At 49.6% G+C, this 16981-nt stretch overlaps 1 pseudogene; it reads right to left on the bottom strand.

Moving 5' to 3' along the window:
* Positions 1-774: 774 nt before the first annotated feature.
* On the bottom strand, positions 775-9029 carry LOC141918730 (acrosin-like; annotated as a pseudogene).
* Positions 9030-16981: the final 7952 nt, after the last annotated feature.

Genomic DNA, 16981 nt, shown 5'->3' with positions numbered 1-16981 from the left:
AATTAATGTGAACGGCAAAACAGATCGACTTAGACAGAGCGATGCCTTTACCAGCACCCATGTACTCGTAACCACCGCTTACATAAACATGAACACAGGCCAGTCCTTTTCTGCCTTTCCAGATGATCAGGATTGGATGTTTACCAGTGAAACATAAACACACCTTCACTCCATAGATTCATAAGCACAGCACGTGCTTAGATTCCTCAACTCAACTAACAGTATGGAAATTAAGTCCATGTATTATTTGTGCCAGGATGTCAAGCTCCTTACCCAGTCATCGGTGCAAACCTTGGGTCTCTCCAGATCCGTGTCTCCTGTGTCATGAGAGAGTCCAGTTTCAAGTTCACTGGTGCATTGTACACACACACACACACACAGGGATCCCAGCAGTACCCGGCGTAAGACACTTTCTGTTTCCAACTGCTGTCCCCAAGACCTCTCGCCCCCTTCTCCCACCGCACATCACCCTCCCCTCTGACCAGCCCTTCTGAGTGACTCTTTCCCTTTGTGCCCATCTTGGTTGCCTGCAGCCTCGTTTTGCAGGTGGCAGGCATGGAAGTCCTTGCCTTGCACAGGAGACTGAACTGGACCGAAGCATGGTTAGCTGTGAGAATTGGCAAGTTTATTTCAAGAACTTGAAGGCTCAACTTGAGCATTTGTGTGCGTGGGCAGGACCGAGCAGGCCTTTGGCACTGAGGCTGCCTTTGGCTCAGCAGGCAGTGCCCCTGCAGGAGATGGTGGTGGTGCACAGCAGCTTGAACTGGGTCCTGCTCATGCTGCTGCTGGAGCCTTTTCCCCCTGTAGGACCTGCAGGAGCTCCTGCAGCAGATTAAAGAATTCCACCAGCTTCTGGCATGGAAAAGGACAGGGCATAAACCTGTCCGCTTGCATTGGTACTGGCCTTGGCCTCTGAAAGGGGTTGAGGTGAAGACTGGCCGTGATGTTGGAGTAGCCGTTACTGCTGGGTGCAGTCCCATCTGTACCAAGATCCAGTCATAAAAGTGCTGAGTGGAGGTGTAGACTCCAGGCTGTTTTGCTCTCACACAGCCTCTCCCCCAGCTGGTCACTCCAACAAGCCAGAAGTAGTCAGCATCGTTGTCTTTGCACACAAGAGGACCACCGCTGTCACTCTGCAGTGGAGGAGAGAGGGAGGGTTCAGGTGGTGTCGGGTGGCCACTGGCAGCACTAGTGCTGGCTCCTTCTCTCTCACTGCACCTGCCAGGGCTGTATCTGCTGCACAGAGAAGCTCTGCTCAGGTGCTGGGGCCTACAGAATCTTGTCAGGGAGAGGGTAGCAAGCCTGTGGGGTAGGACTCTCTCTCATCTCCGCACAGTGATGCTGGATGTGTGCAAGAGGGATATTTTGGGATTGGTATCTGGACCTCGGGGCTGCTAGGAGCACTGGATGGGCTTTCTGGGCAGAGTCCCGGGCCTCTGGGACAAGTGGGGCCCTGGGCAAGGACCTGCAGCTGGGGAAGAGGAGGTGAGCCCCACCAGCAGTGGGGACCCAGTGGTGGGAGGGTGGCTTGCCACGCAAAGCCCGCGCTGGGATATGTTTGGGCAGTTGCACTGGGGCTGCCTGTGCTGGTGGGCGCTGCCTTGTCTCACGCTCCTACGTGGCAGGTGTCGATGCCACCCTGCGGATAGCCAGCGCACAGGTTGTGGGGGTGGATGGCCCCTCCGTACCACTGGCTGCTGTTGCAGAGGTTGACACTGATGAGGCGGACCTTGGCCTCCTGCAGGATATCTGTTGATCCTCCAGCTGTGAGCACAGAAAGGAATAAACGCCCAACAGCTTATTGCCAGGTCTCCTGCCCTGTCTGGGTGAACCCCTTCCCTGGGGCTTGGCTTTGCATTGTGAGAGATATTGTACCGGCATTTCCCTTCTATCTCACCTTGGGCCCTGGGCCAGGCCCCTCTCTCTATGGGCATACATCCCTGCAGCCAGACTCTGGCTCTCGCCTCTGCTGTCAGGAAGCCCAAACCACCTCCCCGGAGTGCCAAGCTTGTACTCAGAACATGAGCAGTCTTTAGAAACTCACATCTTGCATTGATGGACCCCCAAACACTGACATAGCAGGTTGTCAGCTCTGACACTCGCAGCGAGGCGTCGGGCACACAGGCAAGCTGTACAGAGTCACTGCCCTGGACAGGCTGGTCCAATTCCAGCAATGCAATGTCGTTGCTCTCCGAGGTGCTACTGTAGTGTTCACTGTTCGTGAACCAGCAGCCGCTTAATATTGCGCACTTGGGCCTCCAGGCCCAGCTGAGTCAACTGGGTGGCCCCGATCACTACGCGCCACATGGTGATGTGCCTGGAAGGCAGATGGGGAGAGGGTTCAGAGGGAGCCCAGCCACATGCTGCAGCAGCCCAGCAGTTCCCTGCCCTCTGCTTCACACGGGAGACAGGAAAGCAGCGCTATGGAGGCTGCAAGTGCCCTAACATGCCTTGGGCCCAAGGCATGTCGAGATGGAGGCTGCTAGGAAGCTGTGGCAGGAGCCCAGCCCTCTCCTGAGCTGCCTCTCAGCCGGGCTCTGCAGTGCCCAGGCACTGGGCGTACCACAAGGAAAGGGGATAGGAGTAGCACGTGGTGCGGATGGGGCACCTGTGAGTGCTGGAAGGATATCCCCGTTCCTTCCCCTCCTTACCTGGCCTTGGTGAAGCAATGGGCTGCTGTGAGGACCCACTGTGGACTGATGAGGGACCCTCCACATATATGCCCCGTGCCTGCTGCCCAGGGATCCTGGACGATCCAGGGCCAGGCCCCTGGCTGGGCGTCTGTGCCCCCCACCACGTGCGAGGTGCCGTAGCCAGAAGCCATGGGCCGGAGCCAGCAGGTCCCTCTGTAACCAGAAACTCATTAGTGTCCTGCTCAATGGATCACTGCTGTTCTGGCTGAAGGTCAGCTGTCTGCCCTCTCCATGGGGCACTGCATGGATAGCGAGGCCAGGGAGCCCTGTAGGGTGGGCAGGCATCTGCCCCTGTTTCTGCTTTAACCCTGCAGACAAGTTGTGCCAGCAGCCCGGGTGCTGCAAGGAACCGAGGCTCCCGCATGGGGCTGGGGAAGCCGTGGTGTGGCCACGGGGGACAAGTGGGGACCCTCCAGAGAACCCCATCAGGTTGCCCAAGCTTCCTCCCAGAGTCACTTACGCACAGGTGTCCCACGCGCTGTGTACAGGCCAGCATAGGGCCAGCAGGACGAGGAGTGGGAGCAAATGCATTGTTGCCAGCAGCATGTGCCAGCTGCCAGAACCGAGGGCTCGCTGCCACCAGTGCAGCAGCTGACAGAGTGCCCGCAGAGCTCACGTTGCCCACAGTGCCCTTGGCAATGAGGCTGATGTCACAGAGTCGCTGGTTCCAGGTGCCTCTTGGTGGCAGGACATAACATAGGGGTTTCCAAGCAGGAGGGGAAGCAGAAGCTGGGATCGGACACCCCTGACAGACCCCCTCTGAATGCTCTGCTTGTGGGATGAGGGTGTGCAGGCCCCGTGGCAGGCAGCAGTGCCCGGTTCTGAGCACTGCCTGCTAATGGCTAGCAGGAAAAAACCCAGTGTGGCACCACAGCCTCCTCTGGAAGTTCACTGCCACCCTGCTCACTGCATCCCTTTGCCACCAGGTCCTTCCCAACAAACGTACGCCAGAGAATGTAACTACTACAGGCAGTATGCGCATTTGGGTGTTGCAGAGCCAAGCTGGTTAGAGCCGCGGCAGGCAAGCAGTGATGTGTAAGCCAAATAAACCAAGCAGACCCAAGTAGTGTCACTTGCAACTGCAAGCCCTAAACAGAGAAGGCTGCTCCGGCTCTCAGCTCCACATGCCATTGTCCATGGCTTTGGTACATCCTGAATTGGCCACAGCTCGTCAGTCTGCCTTCTGCAGCCGTACGGTGGAGCCGTGCTCACGTGCTGGAGTGCAGGGAGAGAAACAGGAGCCAGCCGCATGCGTTGCATTTGCTGAGAAGGGCTGTGTCCCTGGAGGCTGTGGTTTGAAGAGTGGCAGCCTCAAGTGATGGTGCTGCAGCTCCCAGCTTTGTTCCCACCCAGGGGTGCACCGCACACCTCCAGCGGGGTTGGGATCTCTGGACACTGGGGTGTGCCCTTTGCTTCTTCTTCACCATGGTTTGAAGGGAGCTGTTGTGGCTCTGCAGATGATGCTGTGTCATGGTCCCACCCTGACCAAGTCCGGCTTTCTGTCAAGAGGCCTCAGCTTGGACATCCAGTACAGAGCACAGGCTCCACTGACCTGCACTCTTAGCAGGGCTGGTCATCTCCCCAGCCCACAGCTGGCTACCCCAGCACTCTGTTAGCGAGAGATGTCACTGGGCCAAAGCTGCAGGGTAATTCTAGGGCTGAGCTTGATTAATTGGGGGCGGAGGGGGTGTCTGGTGGGTTTGGGATAGGGTTCCAGTGTGGAGCAACTGAAGGGGATGGAGCAGCAAGAGGCTGGGAGCAGTAGCAGCAGGAAGACTGAGGAGTGCAGTCCATGGGAGTGTGTGTGTTGCTGTGCAGCCAGTGAGTGTCTGTGTGTGTGTGTTGGTGTGCATTCAGGGTGTGCAAGTTGTTGTCCCAAAACTGGGTTCATTCACCTGATGTGCAATCACCTGATCAACATGCTGATTGTTGCTTCCAGACAATTTTCGTTAGTATCAGCTCCTACCAGTCCATCATTCCCCAGCTTTACTGGAACCAGGGGATCTGCTGGGGATGCTTTAATATCCTCCCCCTGTCCCCTTCATTCATTATCCAAATCCTCCAACATTGTAAGGTTGTCGTTCCTCATCTGTTCTCCTCTCCGTTTTCTTTCTTTACTTGGACATTCATTTGTCCAGTGTCCTTCCTGCCTGCAAATAGCACACTGATTCAAGCCCCGAGGAGGGCCTTTTCAAGCTCCGTATCCTGGTCTTGCTTCAGGACCCCCTCTACCCCTTCCCCCACAACCTCCTCTTCTTCATCCTCTCATCCCACCTCATCTGTCTACAATTGTTGCAGCTAAGAGAGAACCCTGCAGTTTCTTTTTTGCTGTCCCTTCTTTTCCTTCTTTACCTCTCTATTATTATGTACCTTATAAGCAATTTCAATCAACTGGGAAACAGACATTCCCCCTGCTCCATCTACTTTCTGTAACTTTTTTCTTGTATCTTGCAATGGCCGACCTATAAACGACATGTTGAACACTTTCTCATTTTCCTCCTCTTCCGGATCTAAATCAGTCCATTTCTTAGCCACTTCACACAATCTCTCATAAAAAGCTGATGGACTTTCTTCAGCCTCTTGTCTAACTTCACACAGTTTAGACAGATTTCTCTGCTTTTTGGACCCCATGCTGTACCCCATCAGCTGCTGGTATTGCTTCAATTTAGTTTTTCCTAGCCCAGTATTCGTGTCCCACTCCGGATCTTCTCTCAAAGGCAAATACTGACTAGGATCCTCCCACCTATTCCTTCTTCCTCCCTCTTCTTTCACCTTGTCTAGTACCATCCTTCTTTCTTCTGCAGTAAAAGAAGGTATTCAGTAAAGCCTGCATGTCCCCCCAGTTAGTGTTGTGAGTCAGCATAATAGTTTCTAAAAGCTGAACATTCCATCAGGATTCTCTCTGTTCCAACACAGTGCTCCCAATTCAACAAATCTGAAGTAGTAAAAGTGACGTGCACAAAGACTGGCATAGCGTCCATCCCGACAGCCTGTCTCAACGGTGCCTCTATCACTGGCTGAGAATGCCCTCTAGTCCTCCTTGAAATAGTGCTAAAATTCCCATTTCCCATTTGTCCTTTTTTTCTGATCTCTTTCTGAGCTCTCCTGACTGTCCTGGTTTTGGCTGGGATAGAGTTCATTTTCTTCTTAGCAGCTCAAAGGGTGCCCTGTTTTGGATTCAGTATGAGATTCGGTACGTGAAGAATGCTGATAAAATGCTGATGTTTACGGTTGTTGTTAAGACATCAAGGACTCTCCAACTCCCCGTGTCCTGTCCTTGCACAGATGTACAAGAAGCTGAGAGGGGGCACAGCCAGAGCACTGGACTCAAATTAGCCAATGGAATATTCCCTATCATGTAACGTCATGCTCAGTATATAAAGGGGGGGCGGCCAGGAAGGAGGGGGGTTCTCTCTTGCTTCCAGGATTGCAATTGCAGGATCTTGGTTTTGTGGGACCGCTAGCCGTGAATGGGCTGGGTATCAGTTGGCGAGTGGTGATTGCATTGTGCATTACCCATTTGTACTTTCTACTATTGTTATTGTTTTATTTTATTACAGTTAGTTTCTAAACTGTTTTTTATCTCAACCTATGAGTCTCCCTTTATGCCTCCGGTTTCTTTACCAGTCCCCGGGCAGGGGGAGGATGAGCGAGCAGCTGTGTGGTGTTTGGCTGCTGGCCAAGTTCAAATCACAACCGAGTGCTTCCTCTTTGGCCACAGGGTTATATGGGGGAGAGGAAGAAGGGACTAACAACTGTACATCCTCTTGTTCAGCACAGCACAGCATACAGATGCTTGTTTCTTTCCCTTTTCCTCCGTACATGGCAGTAACATACCTCATCCTAATCCACATTTTTCTGAGCATTAGGATCCCTATAGAAAGTCATAAAGGCATCAACGTAAGGCACTTTTTATCCCATTTTCCCAGTTGACAATAAAATAGCATCAGTGGTAATATGGTATTAAATTGCAAAGACCCATTTTCCAGCCACTGTTTATCACCATTTAGTTTGTAATTTGGCCACCACTGATTACAATGGTGCCACTCCCCATGCACTGAGGTCAGGGTATGGCCCCTTTACCCTCAGCTGGGCATTGCAGGCCTCCCCTTGCTCAGAGATAGCAGCAGCTCTCCTCTAGCTGAGGAGCTTGCAGAGCTGACCTTCAGGTGTGCAACCACTCCTGGGACACAGCAAGGGGAAGAAGACTGGGGACAAAAGAAGACGCACTGGTGACAAAACATGCCTGGGCTCCACGCAAACCCCTACCCAAAGATACAGGGGCTCCTGCCAACAGTGTGTGGCAATAGCACATCCTGCTGCTTCCAGGTTAGGAGTCAATATTGGTAAAGGTGTGCCTACAGCTGCTTTCAAGTGTCTCAGCTACCTGACGCTGTCTCATCCATGCTAAAACTTAAGGCTATTCAGGAGGGACTTTAGCTCAGGTCAGTGCATCTTGTATCAGTTCAAAGAGCAGTGTAAGACGTGTAGCTCTTTCTCTCTTGACTCTTTCCTGGAGGAAATGGGTATCTCGTACTGAAATGCAGGTCTTTCATTAAGAAAGGGAAAGTACGTGGCCAATTTTCAGCTAAGAGCATGTTTTATCTCTGAGATACCTTTGCTGCTCCTTTTAAACAGGAAAATTGGGGAACTATCAAGCCTTTTCACCCAAGCATCATTTCCTGATCCGGTGAGTTTTCACCTCCCCGGGCAGCCCAAAGAGGGAGTTCAGGTTAGTAATAGCTCTCTTAGGTCGAGTAAACAGACACAGGCAGAACTACATGATACAGATGGTTCTTCAGAGGCAGTAAGCTGTGGCTACTACAAGTGGCAGGACAGAGAAATAATGCAGCAGTTCCTATTATCTGTAATAGGAGGAGCTTTATTTTTAGCTTTGATAGGTTTAAGTTTTGAAATCAAAATAGCAGAAGATAACGTCCCTAGCAAGCTGGCCCTATTCCTGTTTTGCAGCAATTAAAATGCAAAGTGCTGGATACGAAGGATGGGGCCATTACACCCGGATACACACTGGCCTTCTGAGGAGGAAGAGACGAATGAACTATTGTCTGTCAGTGTTGATAGGTACTACTTAACCCTTGTTTCTGCCAGTTGTTCCTACCCCCACGTGTGTGTGGCTGTGCTCCTGATGCCATTCAGCCTGAGAAAGGACAGCCAAGCTCTCTGGGAGCCCACCAGCCACCCCCGGTGAGTGAGAGCACCACCGCTCCAAAGAGCACCGGGAAATCAACGTTCGCTTGTGCAGCAGCTCTTCTTCAAAACTGTAATGACTTGTAAAAACTCACCTCTTGCCAAGCAGCACAGGGCTGTAGGATGGAAGATGGTGATGATGGCTGCAGGGCTGGGGGGGTGGCCCCCAGCAGGTGAAGGAGTTTGGCGGGCATCCCTGTCAGCCAAGAGCAGGGAAGGGCTCCTGCAGCCCAGGAAAAGCCAGACTGAGTGAGGAGCAGCAAGAGGTGGAGGAGGAGGGAGCGTGAGGCAAGCCCGACTGCAGAGAGGCAGAGGGGAAGGAGCTGCTCCGCTTTGGCTTGGACTTTGTTTCTGGAAGGGGTAGGCTGCCTGAAGGGCTACAACAGCCGACACCTGTAATCAACTTCTGTGCATCCTCTGAGCTGAAGTGGGGCCAGAGCAGTGATCAACAGACAACCTGAAGCTCTGAGCTGCTTTACACAGCACAGACTGTAAAATACAGGAGGGTTTGTCCCCTGGTGATTCCCCTCAGTGTTTCACAGTCACAGATTTTGTGATTTTTGTGCCTTCCCACACTCGGTTGCCCCTCCACTATTTATTTTAAGCAAATTTACATCAGTGGCTCAAACCTGTAGGGACTAACCCTGAATTGCGTCCAATTGTGGAGATAACCCCTTACCAGTGCTGGAGCAGACAGGCTGGAGATGACGTGACTTTTTTTTTTCTCCTTATGTCCTCACAGAACTGCCTCCATCTCTCTGCACTGCCACTGCAACTAAAAATGCCTCCTGCTAGTAGCCAGCCCCAGAACGAAGAAGACAAGTGCCAGCACTCATCTGTGCCCACCAGAAGCAGGTTGCTGTTGTTTGGGCACATAAACATCGAGGCAGTGCTGGTAGCGGGGTTAGATCTCTGCTTCCTCGCAGCGGGTCATAGGTGCTGCCGTGTGGTGAGAGGCATTTCTGGCCAGCTTCACCCTTGTCAGAGGGAGAGGGCTTCAGCTCCCCCCACCTGGCACAGCAGGGTCCTGTCTGCTTCTACCAAGTGTAGGGTGGGCATCCCAGCTAGATTCTGGCTGTCTGTGGGCTTACAGCTGATCTTCTCCCAGAGCTTCACAATCTTCTTCATGAGTAAAAGTTGTGCATATATATGAAGTTATAGGATTTTATTTTTATCTTGTCATACACACTCATCTATTTCCTTCTCTTATTTGTACCTTCCCATGTGGACTCATTTATTTGATTATCTTTTTCTGAGATCCATACTGAATAGAAGGCTAGATTGAACAATGCAGCTAAATGCATCCAGCCCAAAAAGTGGTCCCTTGCTCCAAGCCAAGTGACAAGAGCAGTGACATTGACTCTGCTCGGGACTAGAGAACATGACGACCATGCCCACGCCACACAGCGTTTGACCCTGGGTCCTTAAGACAATATAATCATTTTCTCTGTGTGTGAAGGTGTAGAAAGTGCTGTCCAAAGCATCCAAGGCAATGCAAGAGCCTGTTCCATTGCCACTCCGAGTGCTGCTCTTGCAGTGTGAACCTAATGGGCAGTGTCGCACGGCTGCTGCCACAGCATGGGAAAGTGCTCGAGGATGGCCAAGGATGGAAAGCCAGGACAAAAAGGGGACAGCAGGAGCCAAACCTGGTGTAGTCTCGCTCACACTGCTTCTTGGGAGGGTGTCTGGACTAAATCATTTCCAGAACTGCGTACAGGTATTGTTTCAAAGGGAACAAATCTGTTCGCTCCAAAAAAGAGCTACAGAATGAATTATCATGACTGCAGAGTGGACAATGTGGAACCAAGACCTGTGAGTGAAAACAGGGCAGACGCACCCAAAGAGCTGCTCAGCATCTAAGGTAGGAGTCAGACGGAAGGGAGGCTTTTAAGTCCAAATTTGCAATACGGCTCTCCTCCTGTAACTGAAACAGCTATTTCTTGGCCTGGGATACGCCCAAATTCATTTAGTTCGTCCCTTTGTACCTGAAGCCTTTGGACACCCACTACTGCAGTTCTTCCACCAGTGTCCCATGCTCAGCGGCTCAAGCGCTTGAGCCTGCCCAGGACCAGGAGACACACATGGGGCTGCGTGTGACCTGCCCTGTCAGGGCACTCCTTGATGCCAACCAGCTTGGGCTTTCAATGGAGCAGACTCTGCCAACTAGGTCAGAGTAATGTGGTTCTGCCCACGTTTGCTGGACACCGTAGCAGTCAGAGCTCTCATCAAGGAACTGGGAAACCAAATTCCTTGCTCTGAAGGAGCTCAAGATGGTGTCTCTTTGCTTTTGCCGGTGTACAGACACTATAGACGCTGCAGCTACATCTACATAAATACATTGAACAGTTCTAGGGCACCACATCTCATTGCTCTGTATTGTGAAATTGTTATGACAGCATTAGCTTGGGCTACCTAACATTCCGGCTGGCCTCAGTGCATGAGAGGGGTCGTGGGCACCTTTCATTTGCTGGTAAAAATCTAACCCAGAATGTTGTGTACTGTGCCTTTGTGTGATTAGGCATTCGGGGTTTTTTATTTATCTCATTAAGATACTCCTTCTCCATATTTTACCTGCTCAAAAACAAGGTCAGAAGGAATTGTCCTAGTGGTGTGGCTGTTGGGTAGGTGAGTTTTGTCCTTTAGTTAGGTTCCAGTAAGGGTCAAAAGGATGTAGCCATGGTTAATAGCTGAGGGTAATGAGAGAATTTATTTGTGGCTGCGTGAGACTGTGAAAAAGACACCAGGGCAGGTTAGTTGCAGTTGAATGAGTATAGGGGTGGTCAGTCCATGAGGAGAAGAACAGCTTAATGCAGAAGTCTGCAATTAATCATTTTAAAATATAAAATAGCAATGACTAACACTGACAGAACATCCTTCCAAGCTGTAGTCGATATTGTGGCAATCCATCCTCCAGACCTCCTGGCCACAGACCAGCTTCTTTCTTCATCAGCCACAAGGCAGAACTATTGCTTCCCAGCCCCCCAGCCCACAGGCATCATGTCGTTAAACACAATTCTGCATGTAAAATTAAGAAAAATAATTCAAGCGTCATCCAACAAAATGCAGGGGGGTGCTAAAGGGAATTCTAAAGGCCTTGTAAGGCACAAAACTATTAAGGGCTAAGACTTAATAATGACCTTGTCATGTCCTTATGGCAGATAATAGCCTAAGATATGTGGCATTTCTTGTATTCTTAACAGGATCCAGTTTCCAAGCATTTTCAAATAAACACGTGACTGCTGATTTTACTTGTTTGTTAAACCCCCTTATAAATCAGATGAGACATTCAGGCAATTTCCTTCGTACCTGGAGTACGCTATATTTCTTTTTTAACTTAGAAATATTAATGAGCCAGGTTTTCACAAAAATAAGGTGTGCCTGTGTGACCAGGGGAGGTGTACATTATAAATCATATAAGAATACACAGATGCTTTTTCAAAGAAAGGTTCATATCTTCTTAGGTGTTAATGTTGGTGTCTTACTGTTAACATTTAGGAGTGAATGAGTTCCTGAGTATTTTCCATTCTATTTCCAAGTGTGTTCTGGTCCCTACCAGAGCACGCCTGGAGACCCTCACAAGAGTGCTTTCAAGAGCAGGAGTGTAATTAGGAGGTTAATCATTCTGATAAATTCTGAACCACTAAAAATTATGATGGCTCAATGAAAGCAGCCCTAAAATTGTGGGACTTCAGAGCACTGATGGCTGACAAGATTCTGTTCACTTTGTTTCCTTAGATTCATCATGACACTAAAATCCTTTACGGATGTCTCAGCATCTTCACAGGACAAAATCTTTGCTGTGTTACGGTGCGTAACTGTTTTTCTGTGGCTTTGTATTCTGTTTTTAGACTTGATAGAGTGAAAGACCCATTACTTTCAGGGGCAAAGGAATGAGTTAAATGGGAATCGGAGTTCTGCAAGGAAAAAAACCCTCAATATAAAAACCAGAATGAACTGGAACATCTCTAAAGTGAGTTGGGATATCACAAGGGACCACACGTGGAAGGCACAGGCTCTAAAATTCGATCTGCTGGTAACTGGAGAGCGCATAAGGGCTTTCTCCAAAGGTGAAAGAATGTGATTTGGCTGCCCATGTTTGAGCCGTGTAACTGAAGCTGTAGCTGAACATAGCGAAGGCACTTCTGGACAGGGGCTTACTCAGCCTGTGACACTTATGGGAGGCTGGGCGCCTGTTTATATAAACAGGCATGGCCCTTCCTCAATTGCTTTTTTCCCTTGGGATGTTTTTAAAGAGTCTTTTTTTAAGATTAGCCAGAGGAGGAGATTCAGAGCTTTCTTGACGTTGCAGTACGGCTGATATGTGCCTGCCTCTGTCCCACAAGGCTGATGACTGCTGAGCAGGCAGCAGCGAACGTCAACATTGATGCTTGGGTGTGTTTCTGTTCACAGCATGTGCTGCCAGTCTGTTCTGCACATGGCAATGTTCCGTTACAAAAAAGACACTGCCATGAAGTATTCCAGGATCCTGAATGACCACTTCAAGGTAGGACATGCGTATTGCTAAGCTGCCAGCTGGATGGCTGTGCTACTTACTGATGTTGGCTGAATAGCCCAAACCTAACAAGAGTTGGCTGTTCCTTGCTGCAGAGTTCTTCCAGATCAACACAAGCACCTTCTCTGTGTGTTGCAAGGTAAGATTTAAAAATACATATGTTGCCATGTTTCTATGAGAGTGTGAGTGAAAAAGGGAGCCAGACTGTTTGAGATGCAAGCTGCATTTGAGAGTGCCTTGCCACTTGCTCCTTTTTGCCACCTGAAATCATACCATTAGGGGCATGAGTATTTCTGCTCTCTCCTTCCTGTCTTTTCTCCTTGGAAAGGGTTTTTTTGGTTACGAGGTCCAGAGTTATGCCTTCATCCTGTGGGGGCGTACCTTTCCCAGTTTTCTCTTTGGCTCAGTCCCCACTTAAGGAAAAGAAGCTAATTTTCTAATTTCTGAGTTGTTGAGTCCTTTCTGTGTACCTGCAGCAGTGGTGCTGCATAAGTGGCAGCAAAAGTAAAAGGCAAGCTGTCACATAACAGTGTTTGACCCAGTACCCAGCAGACTGGGCCCGTGTTTGACTGACAGTGAGTAAGAAAGAGTTTTTCTGTGTGCAGTGGCAATTGCATTTGGCAGATAGCTACCCAGCTTCACACCTGTCCCTTTTAAACTCAGTGGCTGAGAGAGGCTTGGTTGGTTTTTAAGAGGGATGCTGAAATTCCAGTTATTTTTCTGTCACCTCGCACAGTACAGTTTATTGCGAAGTCAATGGTCTCCCAAGAGTAGCGGTGGAAGCCCTGTCATACCAGTGACTAAAACTGGGTTGGGTGAAGAAGTGACGTGATGAAGCCAGCCTGTGTCGGAAGGCAGGCAGCTGACCACATTTAGCTTCCCTAGGGCTATAAAGAAGTGTGTGTAGGCTGACCTGGCTGCTTTGACTAGCTGTCAGAAAGCTCCAGCCTCCATCAGTGGGGAGCTTCATCATGCCTGAAATGGAAGTCGTTTGGAAAATGCATTTAGATAATCCACAAGTAGGTGTAGATGTTGTGAGGTGGATGGGTGGCCCTTTCTGATGTCTGGTCCCACATTTTCTTTTGTCAAGAGGAGTCCTTTGAGTCACAAATCGCTTCAAAAACCTTGGCCTTGCACTCGAAGGACAATTACTTGTCACGCAGCTGAACACATCTCAATTTTCAACACTCCACTCCATCCTGCAGGCCTGGATCATACCAAATAGCTCCTGGCATAAAATAGTCTTATGTCTTTAACTCTGAAGTTAAACGTTCATGATGGTGTTTCTTTCTCCTGCACAAGCACAGGCATGACTTCTTATGCGAGCAGTTACTGTGGGAACAGCATTGGCTCTTCAGTCACTGTTTCCTATAACATCCCAAACATCACCTGTTCCTGTGTCAACATCACCTCCTACATCCTCTACGCTTATGATGTTTGGGAAAAGGCCGATGCCCTGGCCAGGAAGAACACAGGTAAGTTTTTGCCCTCTGGCTTTTTGGTCACATGTGGTGGGGTTATGTGTATGTACTTGCTTCAATCCTAACGCTCAGTGTGGTAAACGCCATAACGAAAGATCAAAGCATTATGTATGTTGAATCAGACAGCTATGGCACATTGGCAGGTTATTGGCAGAGATACCTGATGGTGATAAATTGATGAGTGTTTCAATTCAAAGGTTGTCTTGGCATCCTCAGAGGTCTTAAGAGTTAAGGGATGAGGGTATCACATGCAGGAAACCAGCCAACTTGCTTCATTGTAACACAAGAAGCATAAGGGGGTTTTGCAGTTTGTTTTTCCCTTGGGGGCGCTTAGTTTTTCTGAGTTGGTTTCCCTTCTTTAAAAACTGTTTTTTGGCCTGTAGCCTTGTGTTGTAGTTGGTTTTGTCAAACTTGCAGGTATGTTGGCTTGAAAACAGTGAAGCTGGCTTCTCTGTGTAACAGAGAAGCTGAGCAGCTCTTGTATTGGAGTCCTTGCTGGGTACGTGACCAGTATTTGCCAGTAGCATTTCCTAAAATTGATGCTACATTTTTGATTTTACAGTTTTGTTGTTAAAAGTGTTGTGTTCTCCTGTGGTACAGCAGTGGTGAATAAGCAAAAGCCCTAGAGTGGTTTAAAACCCAAAGTTTTGTGAGCTGCTGTGGGCGACAGGATGTATTGCCACCATCTGTTGGCAAACTGGCACAAGAAAATAAGCACGATGAGCCTGGCTGAATTGTTGGAGGGCTGTAAAAATCCTCACACTGAGGCGGTTGCTGAAATTCAAAAGGCTTTGCAAGTCACCTTTGAAGACAGTAACTTCGATTGCTGGGTGTCCTCCGAGCAAATCCGTGCTCACAGCAGCAATGCGTGTGTAGTGTTTTGGATTATATCCTCCAAAGGCTGGTAAAAGACTGTCACTTGGAAGGACAAAACCTGCTCTCTGTTGCTGTTTTAATGTATGGGAATGATGACTGGGGTAGTAAATACTCCCAGGGGAGTGGATCTGTGAGGAGAAGAGTAAATACTCCTGTGGGCTTGGCAGTTGTTGTTGCTGTTCAGGATGTGGAGGAGTTTCAGAACTGGAGCTTGTTGATACTCGGTGTAAGGTACAGATGCTCAGAGGTACAGAGAGCGAGTACATCAAACTAAAATAAAGAAGGCCACATCCTTGATTCTCTTCTGCAATTCACAGGGTATAAGAGGAGGAGGAAAGAGCAGTGGCCTTCAGCTATTGAGTTCCCTTAAACAGGGAAGCCAAAAATTAGTGGAAAGCAGTTAGAGCTGAGAATGGCCAGTTCCTGAAAAGGGACCTGGCAGCACGGTCGAGGCTCGAGGCACTGAGGGACTGGGATGAGCCCATGTTGCAGGAAGGTAGGTCAGGCAGGAATGTCTTGGAAAGGTGACTGGAAAGGAATAGGTGTGAGCATTTCCCATACCTGGCTGTAACCTGCACAGGTGATGGCCAGCACAGAGCAGAGCATGCAGCCTGCCGGCACATCCTGGCAGGTCCGGATCTACTGCAAAAGCAGGAGGAGGAGTGCAGCGCCTGAATTTGGCGGCAGGAGAGGAGGACTCTCTTAAATCTGCCTGACATGTCCAGTTGTAAGCAACCCAAATCAGATTTGTCTTGCCTGGCAAACAGATTTTGAAACCTGTTCACCTGAGAAATCATGATGTCTCCAAAGTCTGAGGATGGATGAAGCAAAGGGACCAGCCTGGCGACAGCAGTGTGTGCTGCCAGGCATCACTCAGAAAGACATCAAATTTGGCCGGTTTAAAACCTGGGGGAGGCACGTGGTAAGGACTGGAGCGTGAACACCCAAACTTCTGACCACCTGCCGTGGCGTCTCAGTGTCCTTTCAAAGCCAGAGCCTGGGAAGGCAGTTCAGTGTGTGTGTGCATGTGTGAGTGCGTTTTCCTCCCACGTGCCCTGCCTTGTGTGCTTGTTACACTTCCCAGCCTTCGACTATCGCTGGGCTCTCTGCATTAACAACGTGTTTAGCGCGACTTGCCGACTGTCCTGGTTTCGACCAGGATGGAGTTAACTTTCATTGGAGTATTTCATACTGTGAAGAATATGGTGGTGATTCGTGTTAAGAAAATATAATGACTTTAATATAAAGAGCAGGTGTGCTGCTGATATTTTGCAATGTATATATGTTTAAAGAGATTTGTCGTGGTTTTATGGTTAAAATGGTTTGGAGGTTTTTTTCCTCCTCAGTAAACACAGACTCATATGGACTGTTGTTATGCAAGTGGAAAATTACTGGAGGGACCCCTGTCAGGAGCCTGAGCAACACCAGAAAGCCCGGGAAAGTTTGCGGGGCCCTGCTGCGCATGTGAAGCCCAGGATGGGGCTATAGAAGGGAGTGACGCAGCACCACCTCGTGTCCGTCGGTGCGGAGCAGAAACCCCCCTGCCCCCCGGCGTACCGAGCCTTTTTGTTTTACTTGTTCTTACTGCAATAAATTTATAAAAGTTATTTTCGGCTCTGCCTCTGCATTTATAACAATTCCATGTGATGTCATGCCCAGGGATATAGGGGGGTGGGCTCTCTCGGGCGGGCACGGGATTTTCGGATCCAGCCCGGGTGTGTGTTGCTGTGGGGGCAGTCGCTGTGCTCGATAAGCCACTACTGCATTTTACCCATTTCTTTTTGAACTCACTATTGTTACTGTTGTTCTCTTGTTATATTTAGTAAATTCTTTCTTTTTATTCAACCTACGAATTCTCTTTTTTTAGTCCCTCCCCTATTTCACTGGGGAGGGGGAAGGTGAACGGCCGGCCACGTGGCATCTGGCTGCCAGCTGAGTTCAAACCTCAACACCAACTGACAGGGCGCGCTGGTGTTGCTCCTCACTGCCCCCTCGCCTGTCAGATGTGCCTGGTGTGTCAAACCAACCAGATGTTTTCTCCCTCCTTCCCCCTTTTCCAGAGTTTTTTTCTGAACTCAGCACAGCGACGTGCGCTCTGGTGCTGAACAGCAGTGTAACTGAAGGGGTACGCTATGCTAGGAAGGGTTTGCAGTGGCTGAGACTGGAAACAACTACACCTTAAGGTGGGTAAGTACCTTGAACTTTTTTGC

This window comes from Strix aluco, chromosome Z, assembly GCF_031877795.1.
Source record: "Strix aluco isolate bStrAlu1 chromosome Z, bStrAlu1.hap1, whole genome shotgun sequence".
Classification (NCBI taxonomy): domain Eukaryota; kingdom Metazoa; phylum Chordata; class Aves; order Strigiformes; family Strigidae; genus Strix; species Strix aluco.
This window is presented reverse-complemented; position numbering and strand designations above follow the sequence as displayed.